General features: G+C 42.2%; 1 pseudogene; it reads right to left on the reverse strand.

Annotated features, from left to right (window-relative positions):
* Positions 1–2,074: 2,074 nt before the first annotated feature.
* On the reverse strand, positions 2,075–14,995 carry LOC115144361 (G protein-activated inward rectifier potassium channel 1-like; annotated as a pseudogene).
* Between the last annotated feature and the right edge of the window lie 3,471 nt (positions 14,996–18,466).

Genomic DNA, 18,466 nt, shown 5'->3' on the forward strand with positions numbered 1-18,466 from the left:
AAATAGGCCATGGTGGCGAAGTAATTACAATATATCAATTAAACACTGGAGTGATAGATGTGCAAAAGATGAATGTGCAAATAGAGATACTGGGGTGCAAATGAACAAGATAAATAAATAAATACAGTATGGGGATGAGGTAGGTAGATAGATGGGCTATGCACAGGTGCAGTGATCTGTGAGCTGCTCTGACAGCTGACACTTAAAGCTAGTGAGGGAGATGTGTTTCCAGTTTCAGAGATTTGTGTAGTTCATTCCAGTCATTGGCAGCAGAGAACTGGAAGGAAAGACGACCAAAGGAGGAATTGGCTTTGGGGGTGACCAGTGAGATGTACCTGCTGGAGCGCGTGCTACGAGTAGGTGCTGCTATGGCGACCAGTGAGCTGAGATAAAGAGATAAGGTGGGGCTTTACCTAGCAGAGACTTGTAGATAACCTGTAGCCAGTGGGTTTGGCGACGAGTATGAAGCGAGGGCCAACCAACGAGAGCGTACAGGTCGCAATGGTGGGTAGTGTATGGGGCTTTGGTGACAAAATGGATGGCACTGTGATAGACTGCATCCAGTTTGTTGAGTAGAGTGTTGGAGGCTATTTTATAGATGACATCACCGAAGTCGAGGATCGGTAGGATGGTCAGTTTTACAAGGGTATGTTTGGCAGCATGAGTGAAGTATGCTTTGTTGTGATATAATAAGTCAATTCTAGATTTAATTTTGGATTGGAGATGCTTAATGTGAGTCTGGAAGGAGAGTTTACAGTCTAACCAGACACCTAGGTATTTGTAGTTGTCCACGTATTCTAAGTCAGAGCCGTCCAGAGTAGTGATGCTGGACGGGCGAGCAGGTGCGGGCAGTGATCGGTGGAATAGCATGCATTTAGTTTTACTTGTATTTAAGAGCAGTTGGAGGCCACGGAAGGAGAGTTGTATGGCATTGAAGCTCGTCTGGAGGTTAGTTAACAGTGTCCAAAGAGGGGCCAGAAGTATACAGAATGGTGTCATCTGCGTAGTGGTGTATCAGAGAATCACCAGCAGCAAGAGCGACATCATTGATGCATACAGAGAAGAGAGTCAGCCCGAGAATTGAACCCTGTGGCACCCCCATAGAGACTGCCAGAGGTCCGGACAACAGGCCCTCCGATTTGACACACTGAACTCTGAGAAGTAGGTGGTGAACCAGGTGAGGCAATCATTTGAGAAACCAAGGCTGTCGAGTCTGCCAATAAGAATGTGGTGAAAGCCTTGGCCAGGTCGATGAATACTGCTGCACAGTAATGTCTCTTATCGATGGCGGTTATGATATCGTTTAGGACCTTGAGCGTGGCTGAGGTGCACACATGACCAGCTCTGAAACCAGATTGCATAACAGAGAGGGTATGGTGAGATTCGAAATGGTCGGTAATCTGTTTGTTGACTTGGCTTTCGAAGACCTTAGAAAGGCTGGGTAGAATAGATATAGGTCTGTAGCAGTTTGGGTCTAGAGTGTCTCCCTCTTTGAAGAGGGGGATGACCGCGGAAGCTTTCCAATCAATAGGAATCTCAGACGATACGAAAGAGGTTGAACAGGCTAGTAATAGGGGTTGCAACAATTTTGGCAGATAATTTTAGAAGAGAGGGTCCATGGTAGATGAAGCAATCCATCTATCTTTTCAGACTGTTAGAGTATTTATCTGGTCAATATGTCAGTGTATTTTGTATGTTTGTAATAGTGTATTATATGTGAAAATGTGATCGTATTATAAATTGTATTTTAATGTTTAAGGACTCTTGGAAGATTAGTCCAAATGGGGACTAAAAGAGATCCTAATCAAATCAATCTCGTCTGTCTCCCCATCTCATTTATCTAATAAAAAAAGAGAATGGGATTCCACTCCCTTCAAAACCATCCTTATTGTCTGTTTTATATTTAGGGAAGGTTAAAACTATGTTTTAGAGTTGGGGTTCAAGATTATAACGTAGCACACACACTTCATACCACCATTGATCTCTGTTTTATAATATTAGAAAATAAATTGTTATATTAAAAAAGTAATCCCATTCACAATTTACATTTTGGGCAAGTAAATCTTGCCATCTTTTATTATTTTCAGGTCTTACAATGCTTACATTTATCTTAGATTCAAAAAGATGATGCTAAAAATGTATGATGTACTAGATGTTAAATGCACACTGCGTTACCGTTACAATTTGTCACACGTGTCGGAAACCACATTAGGTATTTTTAGGATCCCCATTAGCAGTTGCAAAATCAGCAGCTTTTCTTCCTGTGGTCCACACAAAACATGACATAAATCAGAACATTAATAGACAAGACCAGCTCAAGGACAGAGCTACCTACATATTATCTAGGTGTGTTCTATCAAATCATCCCCCACACGTGCCAGAAGAACAGTGGTAGTAATAAACAAAGGCTAATAATCATTTATAAAGTGGACAGATCTGGAGAAACATTGTAAGATACATTGTCCCCTTCCAGTTTCCAGATGAGGAAGATCAATATGGAAGGAAGACAATGATTGGATAGAAGAATAAACAACTTTAAAATCACAAAATGCTCCTGCCACCTGGACAAAAAGGCTAATAGCTGATGGTATGATTGATGTCCTTTAAAAAAAGAGCATCCATTTAGAATAAAGTGAGAGGGGGACGATTGAAAGGGCGATATAGTAGAGGGATAGATTGAGGGTAAAAGAGAGAGGGATAGAGTATGTGAGAGGATCACACTGATTCCCTCTAGTTTATGATTTAAAAAAGGGACTCCTTTCGATTCAAGGGAGGGAACAGATAGGCTCGGCAGTTAATCTCAGTGTGGTCGGTGAAAACGGTTCCTGCGTCGTTCCTCTCTATGCCGTGCACGGTTGTCGTCTTGACGATATTGGTGTTCTGTGGTTACTCGGTCAGTTCATCTGAGGTCACTCGGTCAGTTCATTGGCTAACGGCTAATTGCTCCCGCCACAGCATTGACTGCTGCGGCCCTGGGGGGTGGGCTCCTGAAGGTCCACTGCAGTCCTGGTCCGGCCCCCTGCCCCGGCTCCACCCTCCACCTCGATCTTGAGCAGCTTCTTGGCTACAAGGACAGAGAGTAGAGTGGGCCAAAAAATAAATGCAACATGCAACCGTTTCAAAGATTTTTACTGAGTTAGAGATCATATAAGTAAATCAATCAATTTAAATAAATAAATTAGGCCCTAATCTATGGATTTCACATGACTGGGAATACAGGTATACATCTGTTGGTCACAGATACCTTAAAAATTCTTATGGCTGCAGGGGCAGTATTGAGCAGCTTGGATGAAAGGTGCCCATATCAAACGGCCTGCTCCTCAGTCATAGTTGCTAATATTTGCATATTATTATTAGTATTGGATAGAAAACACTCTGAAGTTTCTAAAACTGTTTGAATGATGTCTGAGTATAACAGAACTCATATTAGCAGGCAAAATCCTGAGTTGAAATCAAAACAGAAAGTCAGAAATCTGATCTTGTTTGTATTCACCAGAGTCCCCAATGAAATCCCCTTGAGATAGGAATGATGTTGCACTGCCTATGGGTTCCACTAGATGTCAACCACCAATAGAAATTGTAATGAGGCTTCTATGTTGTTGTGGGAGTGAATGAGAGCAGAATATATCAGATGTCCATCCAGCAGCCATTTTGTGATCACACTTTTTCCTCGTGGTAGTCACTTGCGTTCCATTGCTCACGAAGACACGAAAGAATACTCCGGTTGGAACTTTATTGAAGCTATATGTTAAAAACATCCTAATGATTGATTCTGTACTTAGTTTGAAATGTTTCTTCGACCGGTAATGTCACTTTTTGAAGTTTTTGTCCGATATAACGCTGACTAGAGTTAGCGTTTTGAAATGTATACCAAACGTGCTAACAAAAGAAGGTATTTGGACATAAATAACAGACATTTTCGAACAAAACAAACATTTATTGTGGACCTGGGATTCCTGGAGTGCTTTCTGATGTAGATCATCAAAGGTAAGGGAATATTTATCATGTTCTTGTTTATGTTGACGCCATCTTTGCGGCTGTGTTGTTTTTACTTTTGAGCGCCGTCTCAGATTATTGCATGCGTTTCTTTTTCTGTAAAGTTTAAAAAAAATCTGATACAGCGGTTGCATTAAGGAGAGGTATATCTATAATTCCATGTGTATAACTTGTATTATCATCTACATTTATGATGAGTATTTCTGTTGAATCGATGTGGCTATGCAAAATCACTTGATGTTTTTGGAATTAGTGAATCTAAGGCGCCAATGTGAACTCAGATTTTTTAAATATTAATATAAACTTTATCAAACAAAACATGCATGTATTGTGTAACATGAAGTCCTATGAGTGTCATCTGATGAAGATAATTCAAGGTTAGTGATTAATTCTCTTTATTTCTGTTTTTTGTGGAGGCTATATTTTGCTGGAAAATGGCTGTGCTTATTGTGGTTTGGTGGAGACCTAACGTAATCGTTTGTAGTGCTTTCGCTGAAAAGCCTATTTGAAATCGGACACTTTGGTGGGATTAACAACGAAAATAGATTTTAAATGATATAAGACACATGTATGTTTTAGGAATTGTAATTATGAGATTTCTGTGGTTTGAATTTGGCACCCTCTATTTTCACTGGTAGTTGTTATATCAATCCCGGTATTGGGATTGCAGCCATAACAGGTTAAAAAAACAAAGATGGGCATAGGATCACGTCCCGGTATATTTGTGCATTCAAATTGCCATTGATAAAATGCAATTGTATTCATTGTCCATAGCTTATGCCTGCCCATACCATAACATTGACTTCAGCAAACGTTGACATCAGCAAACCGCTTGCCCACACAATGCCATACACATGGTCTGCGGTTGTGAGGCAGGTTGGCCATACTGCTAAATGATCTAAAACAACGTTAAAGGTGGCTTATGGTAGAGAAATGAACATTCTCTGGAATGAGCTCTGATGGACATTCCAGCAGTCAGCATGCCAATTGCACTCTCCCTCAAAATTGAAATATATGTGGTGTGTGTTGTGTTTTAACAAAACTGTACATTTTAGTGGTCTTTTATTATATCCAGCACAAGGTACACCTGTGTAATGATCATGCCATTTTAATCACCTTCATGATCTGCCACACCTGTGAAGGTGGATGGATTATCTTGGCCAAGGAGAAATGCTCATTAACGGACGTAAACAAATTTGTGCACAATATTTGAGAAATATTTCTGGGACCTTTTATTTCAGCTCATGGAACATGGGACCAACATTTTGCATGTTGCATTTTATTTTTGTTCAGTATATATTATTATCACATAATTCTGTAGGATTATTGAAGGCTATATTGAAGGCTACTGGTTCTTCAGCATTAAAGGGGTTATCCCAGACACGGATTAAGTTTAGACCTGGACTAAAAAGCTATTAATTTGAATCCCTTTTTCTCCCCAATTTTGTGATATCCAATTAATTGGTAGTTACAGTCTTGTCCCATGACTGCAACTCCCGTACGGACTCGGGAGAGGTGACGGTCAAGTGCCGTGCGTCCTCCGAAACACAACCCAGCCAAGCCGCACTGCTTCTTGACACAATGCCCGCTTAACCCGGAAGCCAGCCACACCAATGTGTCGGACGAAACACCGTACGCCTGGCGACCGTGTCGGCGTGCTTTGCGCCCGGCCGGCCACAGAAGTCACTAGTGCGCAATGGGACAATAACATCCCTGCCGGCCAAACCGTCCCCTAACCCAGACGACGCTGGGCCAATTGTGCACCGCCCCATGGGTATCCCGGTCACGGCCGGCTGCGACAGAGCATGGACTCGAATCAGAATCTCACTGCGGCTACGGATTCCTCTATGACCTAACGTTATATATTTCAAAAACAGCGCAGTAGAAAGGTTTATCAACACATAGTGAACAGCTCACGTTATATACAGAAGCGTGCTACATGGCAGACCAATCCAAACTTCTCTCCCGGCATGTCCAGAACATCCATTATGTCTAGCAGGAAGTTTCCTGTTTTTTTTCTGTGGCTAAACCAACTAGGCGTGTAATTTAACAATTATTTTTGTATTTACGGACGGAATAAGAGTTTGTTAGTAAGGTAGATTAAAGTTTACATGTTCCAGAAGGCATTTCTGACAACAAAAAAATACATGTTTACGTTCAAATGCCTCTCCTGTGAAGTAGTGACATATGCCTAGTCTCCTGAAACACCTCACATATGTATAAGTAGGCTACTAGACTTGTTGATCCATTGGTTTAACGTATTTTACTGGCAGTTATGGTTCAGTAAAAATCACAACCTGGTCTCAGAGCATTTCATATTATTCTGTATGCAAATCCAAGACACTCCATTTAGTATGATATGTTACGTTTTGTATGGTATGTATTAATTTGTGCATGTCCACACCCGTTTTATATGATATGTTACGAATTATCAGTACCAGTACCAGTCAAAAGTTTGGACACCTACTCATTCCAGGGTAGAATAATAGGGAAGACATAAACTATGAAATAACACATGGAATCATGTAGTAACCAAAAAAGTGTTAAACAAATCAAGATATATTTGTATTTGAGATTCTTTAAAGTAGCTAACCTTAGCCTTGATGACAGCTTTGTACACTCTTGGCATTCTCTCAACCAGCTTCATGAGGTAGTCACCTGGAATACATTTCAATAAACAGCTGTGCCTTGTGAAATTAATTTGTGGAATTAATTTCCTCCTTAATGCCTTTGAGCCAATCAGTTGTGTTGTGACAAGGTAGGGGTGGTATACAGAAGGTAGCACTATTTGGTAAAAGACAATCCATATAATGGCCAGAAGAGCTCTGCCTGACTCGAGCCTTCATGGTAAAATTGCTGCAAAGACACCACTACTAAAGGACATCAATAATAATAAAAAGAGACTTGCTTGGGCCAAGAAACACGAGCAATGGAAGTGGAAATCTGTCCTTTGGTCTGATGAGTTCAAATTTCAGATTTTTGGTTCCAACCGCTGTGTCTTTGTGAAATGCAGAGTAGGTGAACAGATGATCTCCTCATGTGTAGTTCCCACCATAAAGCATGGAGGAGGAGGTGTGATTGTGTGTGCAGGGGGCTTTGCTGGTGACACTGTCAGTTATTTATTTACAACTCAAGGCCAACTTAACTAGCATGGCTACCACAGCATTCTGCAGCAATATGCCACCCCATCTGGTTTGCACTTAGTTGGACTAAAACTTGTTTTTCAACAGGACAATGACCCAACACACCTCCAGGCTGTGTAAGGGCTATTTTGCCAAGAAGGAGAGTGATGGAGTGCTGCTTCAGATGACCTGGCCTCCACAATCACCCGACCTTAACCCAATTGAGATGGTTTAGGATGAGTTGGACCACAGAGTGAAGGAAATGCAGCCAACAAATGCTCAGCATATGTGGGAACTCTTTCAAGACTGAAAAGCATTCCAGGTGAAGCTGGTTGAGAGTGCCAAGAGTGTGCTAAGTTGTCATCAAGGCAAAGGGTGGCTACTTTGAAGGACCTAAAATATATTTTTGATTTGTTTAACACGTTTTTGGTTACTACAAGATTCCATATGTGTTATTTCATAGTTCTGATGTCTTCACTATTATTCTACAATGTAGAAAAGAGTCAAAATAAAGAAAATCCCTTGAATGAGTAGATGTGTCCAAAATTCTGGGACTGGTACTGTATGTTACAAATTTGCAAAACATACAATATGTTATGAATTGTAAAACGTAGTATATGTTACGAATTTGCCAAATATATGATATGTTACGAATTCTAGCTAAGTGGCTAACATTATTTAGCTGACTAATTAGGGTTAGGGTTAAGTATAGGGTTAGGTGAAAGGTTAGCTAATAGGGTTAGTGTTAGGGGAAGGGTTAGCTAACATGCTAAGAAGTTGCAAAGTAGCTTCAAAAGTAGTAAGTAGTTGGAAAGTTGCTAAAATGCTAAAGTCCTGTGATGAGAGTTGAACGTGCAACCTTTGGGTTGCTAGACATTCACGTTATATGCCTAATCATCCACCCTACTTTAGTTTTTGCTAACCTTCTGTCTTATGGATTTACCTTTACTATGGATTTACTTTTACTAGTTTATGAGACCAGGCTGGGCATCAATACAATAGGGTACACTGAGTTTGATTTAACCATTAAAATACAACTGATTTCTCAATGACTGTCCCCTGAGGGACCATCCATCTCCAGTAGCCACTCAACTCCAGTCAGTTACTACAGGGGGTTGATGTGAGATATATGGCCCATTAATCGCCATACTGCTGACTGGAGAACAGTGGGGTTATTTGATGAACCTGCACTGTGTGTTTTTGCGTCAAACTCAGCAGATCGATGACAGAAATTACAGTTTGGTGGCCTGTGTGGTCCAGTAGTTATAGCCGCTGACTCTGGCACACATGTATGCGAGAGTTGGCATTGGTTCGAATCCAGGCGACTGCACGTTCACTCCCCATTACCAGTCTTTCACATCTAAAAAAAAAAAATGAAAAAATGATGAAAGGAGTGGGACTTCCCCAATCATACCTTTTACAAATGAGTTCTCACGCACACACACACCAAGAAGTGTGTCATCAAGAAGGGATTCTGTCACAACAGCAGATCAGTGACAGATACAATATGACAGATCACAACACAGAGAGCGAGAGACTTGCTTTCATCCTCTAGTCCCACGATGGTGTGTTATATTGATTTTATTAGTTCCATTTGGAACTAATTCCACTTTGATTCCAAAACACCAATAACTGTAACCTGCCAAGAAATGTAATTTAGTGGCTCACAGGGAATTCAGTCAACACAGGAGGAGAAATTAAGTTAAATTCCTGAAAAGCCCCCATTGTATACACTGGGCACGAACCATTTCAGCCCTTGAATTTACTAAATAGGAATTTAATCGACCTAAAATCTGCTACTGGTGATTTTGAGTTGTCTATGCCTAATTCACATTATGAAGCACAGCAGTCAAATTACAACAGTCTTAGCATAGCATGCCAAATGGTTGAGAGACAATGGAAGGAGACCTTTGGAAAATGTCAAATATTTACCTTGATGAGTTTGCACCTGATCTGGGCTGACACCATGTGGTTGTTGCGCAGGTTCCCCACTCGGAACATGAGGCACAACTTCCCGTCCCGTTGCGAGATAACGGCGTCCTGGCTAAACGCGTTTCTTCGGCTGGGACATCTTGACAAACATGCAGCCGATAAGAAATGCGTCCAATATAGAAACGAGAAGTGACTGGAAGAGAAAAAGAATAGTGCCTTCCGAACACTTTTCTGTGATGTACCGGTAGCCATAGCCGATAGTAGCCTCCGTTTCAATGAAGAACAAGTGTAGTATCATCTAAAATAAGGAGAAACAACGAAGTTCTAGCTTCAGCATGTTAACTAGCCTAGTCTGCACATCATACATGGATACGGATACCCACATGGGCCATCCTACTACATCTTCCCCTCTCCAAGGAACAAGAACTCAACATGCATAACCTCTGAAGCATTACTGAAATGCAATTTGGATACCAGTATTGTTCTTTTTAACATGCTACAGTACATCCTGAAACAGTATGAAAGCATTGGCCTAATAGGCCTTCCTGTTAGGCCATTGGGGTTTAAGCTGAGCCGGCGAGACAATGGGAACACACAGCCTCCTGCCCATCGGGAGCTCGGCAGGTAAGCTAACTGAGCCCTGTATAGATTCTTGTTGTTTTCAGCAGTCCCTTGACTGTTTTCACAGCTCTCTCTGCCTCACCATTACTCTGTGCATGGTAGGGGTTACTGGTCATGTGTGAAGTCATATTCTGCGGCAAAAGCAGAAAAGGAGCTCGCAGAGAACTGGGGAGCGTTATCTGTAACCAGGACCTCAGCAACCCCTTGCCTGAAGAAATTTTACTTTAATCCATTGATAACACCAGCTGATGTGGTTATGGGTGTCTTTGCTATTTCAATGTATCTTGAGTAGTAATCTACCACTACCAGATAAGTGTCATTTTTCCAATAGAACATATCTGCCCCTACCTTTTGCCAAGGCCGTTTTGGCTGCTCCGCTGCCTTCATTGGCTCCGGATGACAAGGTTGACTTTTTGTACAGACCTCCCACTGGGCCACCAGCTTGGCAATCTGAGTACTTAGACCAAGCCACCACACTGACTGTTGAGGCCTCAGTCTGAATTTGGTTATCCCAATGTGTCCCTCATGCACTTCTCATGCATGTCTAGCATTTCTGGTTGTAGAGTCTCTGGGATAACTCTGTTGTCCTTTCATGAGAAGGTCTCCATTACAGTGGAAGTCACTTTGGTGCACCCAATAGGGCTTCAGCAGCTGAGGCAGTTCCTGCTGCCTGAGCCATCCATTTTTGCACTGCTTTACTATCTGTTGGCAGATGGGGTCTCGCTGTTGCTCCTCTGCAATCTGCTGCAGTTTGGTTTGAGATGCAGGTAGACTCTTACTGCATTAAGGACACCTGTACCTCCCCCTCTAGAGCAGGCCTGGGAAATTCCAGTCCTTGGGAGGCCTGATTGGTCTTACACTTTTCCCCCATCCCTAGCAAACACAGCTGATTTAAACTAATTACATTCTAAACTGAATATCATGATTAGTTGATTACTGGAGTCAGGTGTGTCAGCTGGGGCTGTAGCAAAAGTGTGAAACCAATCAGGCCCCTGAGGACTGGAGTTGCCCAGGCCTACTCTAGACATTACTTCTCCTCTGTTAACTTAGGGATCGGCGTCCCGTCAACGGAACAGTTGTAAATTATGCAGCACCTTGTGTCACGATCGCAGATTTTAGAGAAACAACAAATGTCGGTATATAAGTGTCTTATATCGGCTGAAAGCTTAAATTCTTGTTAATAACTGCAGTGTCCAATACAGTAGCTATTACTGCAAAAACATGCCATGCTATTGTTTGAGGAGAGCTCCTAACAACAAAACACCCTTTTCACTGTGATAGGTTTGATCAATTCACCTCTGAAGGTGAAATGTGTACTTACAGTCTGAAATCTTGCTCTGATTTATCATCCAAAGGTTCACAGAGATAACATGACGTGTTGCTTTGTTCGATAAAATCATTTTTCATATGGTAAAAAGGTCCCTAAACGTTGTTTCAACCAGTCAAATCACGTTTGTATGTATTCCTCAGAGATCCTAGAATGTAACCAGACTTCACTATATCATTAGGGGTGTATAGGACACCAAATTTGGTCAGAGAGCGACACCTTAATGGCACGCCGATGATGCAGGCGGTCTTCATTTGATCGACTCTAACTTTGTCAAATAAGCACCAATCAGGGTCAAACAAAGCTAGCTAGATAGCCAATGAGCTGGGCTTTACGGGAGCATCCGGAAATCCTGTATCTGTCATAAAATGTAGCTACTAACCTTGTGCGACAGCATGCCTTTTCCTTTTGGACAAAAATGACAAATGTTCGAAGTTATGAAAACTGGTAGTTTTGCAAATGTTGAACTTATAACATGGCTACTAAAACTGGGAAAGCTAAATCAAAGCCCAAGTATACAGATTTGATGATATTCTTGCAGAAATGTTTTATATGAATGCAAATATCTCCTTAATTAACCATTTGCCCAAATGTACCTGGGTGACTTCACACTAAATGTCATGTAATTCGCTCATACTTCAAGTTATCCGTCTGAAACGTTGCACATGCACTGCTGCCATCTTGTGGACACCATCAGAATTAGGACCAGAGTGATGGCTAGAACTGGGGCTTTTCTGTTGCATTTGGTAGAAAGAAAATGCCAAAAAAATGTTGTTTTTTTTTTTTCTTTGTATTTTCTTCTACCAGATCTATTGTGTTATATTCTCCTACATTCAATTCACATTTGCACACACTTCAAAGTGTTTCATTTCAAATGGTACCAAGAATATGCATATCCTTGCTTCAGGGCCTGAGCTACAGGCAGTTAGATTTGGATATGTCATTTTAGGTGAAAATTGAAAAAAAGGGGGCTATCCCTTTGAAGTTTTAATGGACGTTTAATTGGGGCCCCAGAGAGTGCGTCTGCTGTGATCAGTGCTTTCCCTGGCACATACACCATCTTGTAGGTGAACCTCAGCAATCTGTGGAAGCGCAGAACTCTGGGAGGCAAGTCGTCCGGTGCTTTTGCCCCTAACAGAGCCAACAGTGGTTTGTGGTGAGTCTCTGCTGTAAAATACAGGCCAATAAGGTATTGGCTGAGCCTTTCACATGCCTGTGTGATAGCCAACGCCTCCTTCTCCACTTTTGCTCTGTCGGATAAGCTTTCTGAGATGTATGCTATTGGATCCCACTCCATGTTGTAATGCATATGTGTGAAGACCGCCCCTAGCCCAAAGGATGTTGCATCTGTGTGAAGACCGCCCTTAGGCCAAAGGATGATGCATCTGTGTGAAGACCGCCCCTAGCCCAAAGGATGATGCATCTGTGTGAAAACCGCCCCTAGCCCAAAGGATGATGCATCTGCGTGAAGACCGCCCCTAGCCCAAAGGATGATGCATCTGCTGATACCTTTGTCTTTGCGTGGGGACAGTACTGGGCCATCAAGCTCTGAGGCCAGGTCTCCTTTGATTTTGTCATACCCCACCTGATGCATGTGAGTCCGTGACCAGTCATTCTCTTTGGCTAGTAAGTCTCAGGGGTTTGGTTGTATCTGAAAACTGTGGGAGGAACTTCCCGCATATGTGGCCATGCCTTAGAAGGTCCTGACTTCAGCCACATTCTGGGGTCTGGGCATATCTGTGATGGCGCTGATCTTCTCCGGGTCCGGCTCTATTCCAGCTGCACTGATTTTGTGTCCCAAGAACAAGACCTCTGACTGTGCAAAAGTGAATGTTTCATTGAGTGTCAGGCCACTCTCCCAAGCGTCTGGTCAGAATTGCTGTGAGTCTTTCATCATGTTCTGCTCTGTTCCGTCCGCACACGAGCATGTCATCCGCGTGGACTAATGACGCCACATGCGTCTTTGGAAATTCTCAGGATCGGAAGCTATTCCAAATGGCAAAATGTTAAAACAGTACCGGCCAAATTGTGTTATAAACGTTGTGAGCGACCTACTCTCTGGTGACAGGGGTATCTGCCAGAAGCCTGAGCGGGTATCCAGCTTTGTGAAGACTTGTGAGCCATCCATCTGAGCCAGTGACTGCTCCACTGATGGTAAGATGTGCCTCTCTCTCTGCAGAGTGCCTCACTCAAGTTAGTCATGTCCACACAGATCCTTATGTCCCCATTGGCTTTTGGGACCACTACCATCCCTGCACACCAGTCAGTGGGACTCTCTATTTTAGACACAGCCCCAAATTTCTTCCATCCTCCCCAACTCTTCCTTTACTTGGCCAATAAAGATATAGGCATGGTGGGGGTGGAAAGGGCATAGGGGACAGCATCCTCTTTCAGGCGGCTTTTGTAGTTACCTTCTAGCCTTCCTAGGCCAGAAAACACTTTTGGGAATTCGATCACTCTGTCATTGAGTTGCAATGCTCCAATTGAGTCAATGACGAAGACAGGCTGGATAGCACTTTTGTCCTTACTCTCCAGTTCACACACCAACTGCCCTACCACTGGTTATATCTTATTACTGGGCCCGTACAGTTTTTTCTTTGTGGAGAGTAAAGGGCCATCTCTAATATATTTGCTGGGAAATCTTTCCAGCTGTGGAAATGGTATTTCCCACATCCGCAACAAACACTTGAACTAGATACTGGTGCTGTCTGTGATTGTTTTCTCCACGTCTGTCTCTGTTCTGCGTTCCCCTCCGTTTTTTTGGCACGGTGTGAAAACACATTTATTTCCTCACTCTCTTCGCTTTGCAAGGAGCTACTGCGGCGCAGCATCATCTATAGTCTTTTTACTGTCTCACTCTGCCTAACCTGGTTTATAGTTTTGGACAAGGTAAGCTGGGATTCCAACTGTAACTTTTCAGAAAGTGAGATATTTCTTATTCCCACTACAATCCGATCTCGAATCAGCTCTTCCCTGAGTGCACCAAACTGACAATGCTCAACTAGCTTGATAAGAGCTGTGATAAAACTGTCAGTGGTTTCACCCTGCTCCTGTTTGCTCACATTAAACCTAGCTCTCTCAAATACAATGTTGAGTCTCCCTACGAAATCCATTTCAAAACCATCTTTAACAGAGTTTCTCTTCCTCAGTCAAAGGTGAAGCATTTTAATATATCCTTGGCTTCATCACCCATAGAGTAGATAAGTGTATTAACTTGAAATGCCAAATTGTTCACATTTAAGCCTGAATCTACTCTTTACCTAATCAAAGTGCCTGTTCCATTTCGGACAGTTTTGAATGTCCATGAAATCAAAATTCTCTGAGGGACTAATGCGAAATCCGTCAGCACTAGCCACTGGCCTGTCCATGTTTGTGTGAGAGCCCGTTGAACTTGGAGTCGCAAACCCTGAAATCCCGCCAGCTTCTTCCTCTTGCAACATGTTGCTAGCAGTAACTCCTTGCTCGTTAGCTAGCCCAATGATGATCTGCTCTGTTTTATCTCAAACACTGTGCCCTCCTTGCTTTGAAACAGCCTGTTAGCCTGAATGTATGATTTACTTGGTAAGTCCGTCCCATTTTTGTGATCATTAAAACCACTTCTGACATCATCTAAAATAAGGAGGCACGACAACGAGGTTCTAGCTTCAACATGTTTACTAGCCTAGTCTGCACGTCATACATAGGTACAAATACCCACAACGGCCATCCTACTACAACGAGAATGCGGACGGAAAGTTGTAAACGTTGGCGACGCAGGAAGAGTTGTGGGCGTGTGGTTTGATGTCACTGTGAATATAGGCTATTATCCACCACAGATTCCATAACCAGCCAGGCTACCGTGTAGGTTCCACTGCCACTTCAGGTTGACTAGCGTGGTGAAAAGGTTGGAGATGTATCAGCTTGTCTCCCCAACAAGGTTATCATGCTGGACGTTGCAGCGGCCGTTCTATTCCACAAACTGCCGGCGCTCTCTCTTCCCGGGTGCAGATATAGTCATGTCCTGTTTGGTGTCTCCTGCATATCGCAGACATGATGACCGATTTGCATTTCACCAAATAGCCTTTACGCAATCCGGGAGATGCAATAATATTAACTTGCTCGCCATGGGATGCTCCTGTTTTTAGATCAATTAAAGTTATTAAAAAAAGATGCATAACAATCCATGTATCAGTCGAATAAATAGGCCGTATGCATTCCAGCATTTGTTGGCCCCTCAGGCCTTCCTGGGCAACTTTTATATATATATTATATTTTTATCCCAGGCTTCACATTATTGTTGTTATGTCACACTGTCAAAAGCTCATTGAAAAATGCAAAGATGTGTCTATGACAGATCCAACCAGTTCCAACCCTTCAACTGTACTCCTTACAACATACCACAGTCGACTGCAGTTACTGCACTTTTTGCTGCAGTTTCAAAACTGCAATCTTTTTTGTAAGGGTGACCACTTGTTCAGATGAAATACTTCTAAAGAACTGCAGCACTTGCTGGCAGATGTAGCTGTTGGGGAGAGAGAAAGAGGGACGGTAAATATGCTTCTTTGTCAAATCCAATCTCGCTGTGCTATCAGTAAAATACTATTTACCTAGGCCTATAGGCTACGTTGTGTGAAATGTGCACATAACTTATTCTGACAGAGGCCTACACCAAAACAGCTTTAATGCAGTAGAACTATAATCATGTTTATTTCAAGGACCCTGACAATTTGATCACTAGCTATTTAGTTCCCCCTAGTGATACTTGATTGGAAGTGCAACTCAATTGAATTAGGATTGAATTATTGTTAACAAGCCCATATGTCTTCGTGCGAGACGAGTCATTCCCTCTGAGGGTAAACCTGATGCGACCATATCCAGGTAAGATACACTAAATACACGTGACTACACACCGAGTGTCCAAAACATTAGGAAAACCTGCTATTTCCATGACATAGACTGACCAGGTGAATCCAGGTGAAAGCTGGGATCCCTTATTGATGTCACTTATTAAATCCACTTCAATCAGTGTAGATCAAGGGGAGGAGAAAGGTTGAAGAATGATTTTTAAGTCTTGAGACAATTGAGACATGGATTGTGTATGTGTGCCATCCGGAGGGTGACATGTCAACATGGGCTAGCATCTCTGTGGAACGCTTTCAACACCTTGTAGAGTCCATGCCTGATGAATTGAGGCCGTTCTGAGGGATAAAGGGGATGCAACTCAATATTAGGAAGGTGTCCTAATGTTTTGTACACTCCATGTATGTTCTCTTCTTCTGGTTGATGACTGTTTGTCATGCTGTGAGCTACACACTTGTTTCGCTGTTTTGAATTGAGCTTTTTTCTTATTCACACTTTACAAATCACAATAACGACCACAATCACTTCATCCTTGTTGTTTTAGTTTGTCATATCTTATTGAGTATAGACCCTCAAGATATTTACCTAACCTTGTGTTGTGAGGACTTTCCTGCTATAGTACATGGGTTGTTCAGCTGTAGGCTAGACCCTCGAGACATTCACCTAATCAACATAACACAAGGTTGTACATGGCCATGTTTAGATCTTTCAATGGAGACCTTCCTGCTATGGTGCATGGGTGAGAATGAGTGTCCCGCTGTAGACAATAAGGACAGACCCTCAAGACATTAACCTCATCTACATAGCTCATGTACAAAGCAGTACAAGTTCACTGAGTAACTGAAGTCATTTGTTTATAACTACAATTATCCAGACAAAGACATTTGCAGACCTTTTTAGAGTATTTATTTACGATCACGAGGAAATATCACTAGGAAAATAATACAATGTAAAAAAAACAAAAAAATCTATGAAAACATCATCCCTGACAAACGGGAGACATTGATCAGGAGGAATAGACACCATCCATGGTACCATGACTTCAAAGACTATAACGCCCATTGTTGGTGGAAGAAGGTGAGGACCAATGCGCAGCGTCGTAAGTGTCCATATTTTTAATAAAGAAATTGAACACTGAACAAAAACAACAAAGTGAACAAACGAAACCGAAACAGTTCTGTCTGGTGCAGAATACAAACACTCAACAGAAAATAATCACCCACAACTCAAAGGTGAAACCAGGCTACCTAAGTATGGTTCTAAATCAGGGACAACGATTGACAGCTGCCTCTGATTGAGAACCATACCAGGCCAAACACAGAAATCCCAAATTATAGAAAAAATAACATAGACTGCCCACCCCAAATCAAGCCCTGACCATACTAAAACAAAGACAAAACAAAGGAACTAAGGTCAGAACGTGACAAAGACAGCCTTTTCTGGACACTGATGCTGTTTCTGTACCTCCTACTGACATTTCTTTAAGTCATCCACTCGCTGCATAATGTCAGTGTCCAAAGAATCCTCGGCTGTCTTCCTTTTCCGGCCACTGGAGCTGGGCCAGTGAGATGGGGTGGAGTTTGATGGGAGTTGCCAGGGTGCGCCTGGATGCTGCGTTGGTGAGAAGGGCTTGGGCGTTGGGGAGAGGGGCCAGGGAGGTGAACCACCTGTAGATGGGCAATCAGTCCATCATTGTCTCTGGGCTGTCCAAAACAACACCCTCCAAAACGTACAAACAGATGGCAAATACATTGCAAGCAATCGTAAATCATCTCCATGGGCTCCTTTTTGAGTTAAAATGCTTACTAAAAAGAACTGACTTCATAAACATATCAATCTAATTAACTGTTTTCAGATGTTAAAACTAGTCCCGCTAATCAATTTAATTTAATCAATTAAATGTATTTATATAGTCCTATTTTCACGACTTCCTTAGCCAGCATAGGTTTTCAATGGCCTTGCTTTTGTGTGTAGGGCGCTGTCCATGGTGCTGATAGAAAGCAGGGGGGATTTCATGCCAACCTGTCACTTCTTGTTCAAAAGCACTCAATGGCCACGGCATTTGAACTTTTATGTTTATTGTGGTATAGCGTGATACAAGCAGCTGATCTGGAGCGGTGTTCAGATCTGGAGCGGTGTTCAGTAAAAAAAAAAAAACGATATTGATATTTAAAATTTAAGCGGCCTTTTAAGCATTCTAGTACAGTTTAATAGTTAACACACACAGATGGACGCAGCAGTCTAAGGCACTGCATCTCAGTGCAAGAGGTGTCACCACAGTCCCTGGCTCGAATCCAGACTTTATCATGTCCAAAAAAGTTATTTTGTTGGCATTTACATATGTCCCCATTACCAGTAAAACACAATCAAAACCTTTTTCTTTCACTTACATGCTGTGCTGTTTCATTGTTCATTTGTTCAGTCGTTTCATTCTCAACCAGGATTTCTATGGAACACCGTTTGGGTCATTACACGTCAAATAGATTATTTGATGAATATCTTTTTTGACACGCAAAGACCCAAACGGCGTTCCAAAGAAATCCTAGTTGAGAATGAAATGACTGAACAAATGACACAACATAATCTGTTTCAGTATTTACAAAAAAAAATTACGTTTTCGTCTTTTGAG

The sequence above is a fragment of the Oncorhynchus nerka genome, linkage group LG16, assembly GCF_034236695.1.
Source record: "Oncorhynchus nerka isolate Pitt River linkage group LG16, Oner_Uvic_2.0, whole genome shotgun sequence".
Taxonomy (NCBI): domain Eukaryota; kingdom Metazoa; phylum Chordata; class Actinopteri; order Salmoniformes; family Salmonidae; genus Oncorhynchus; species Oncorhynchus nerka.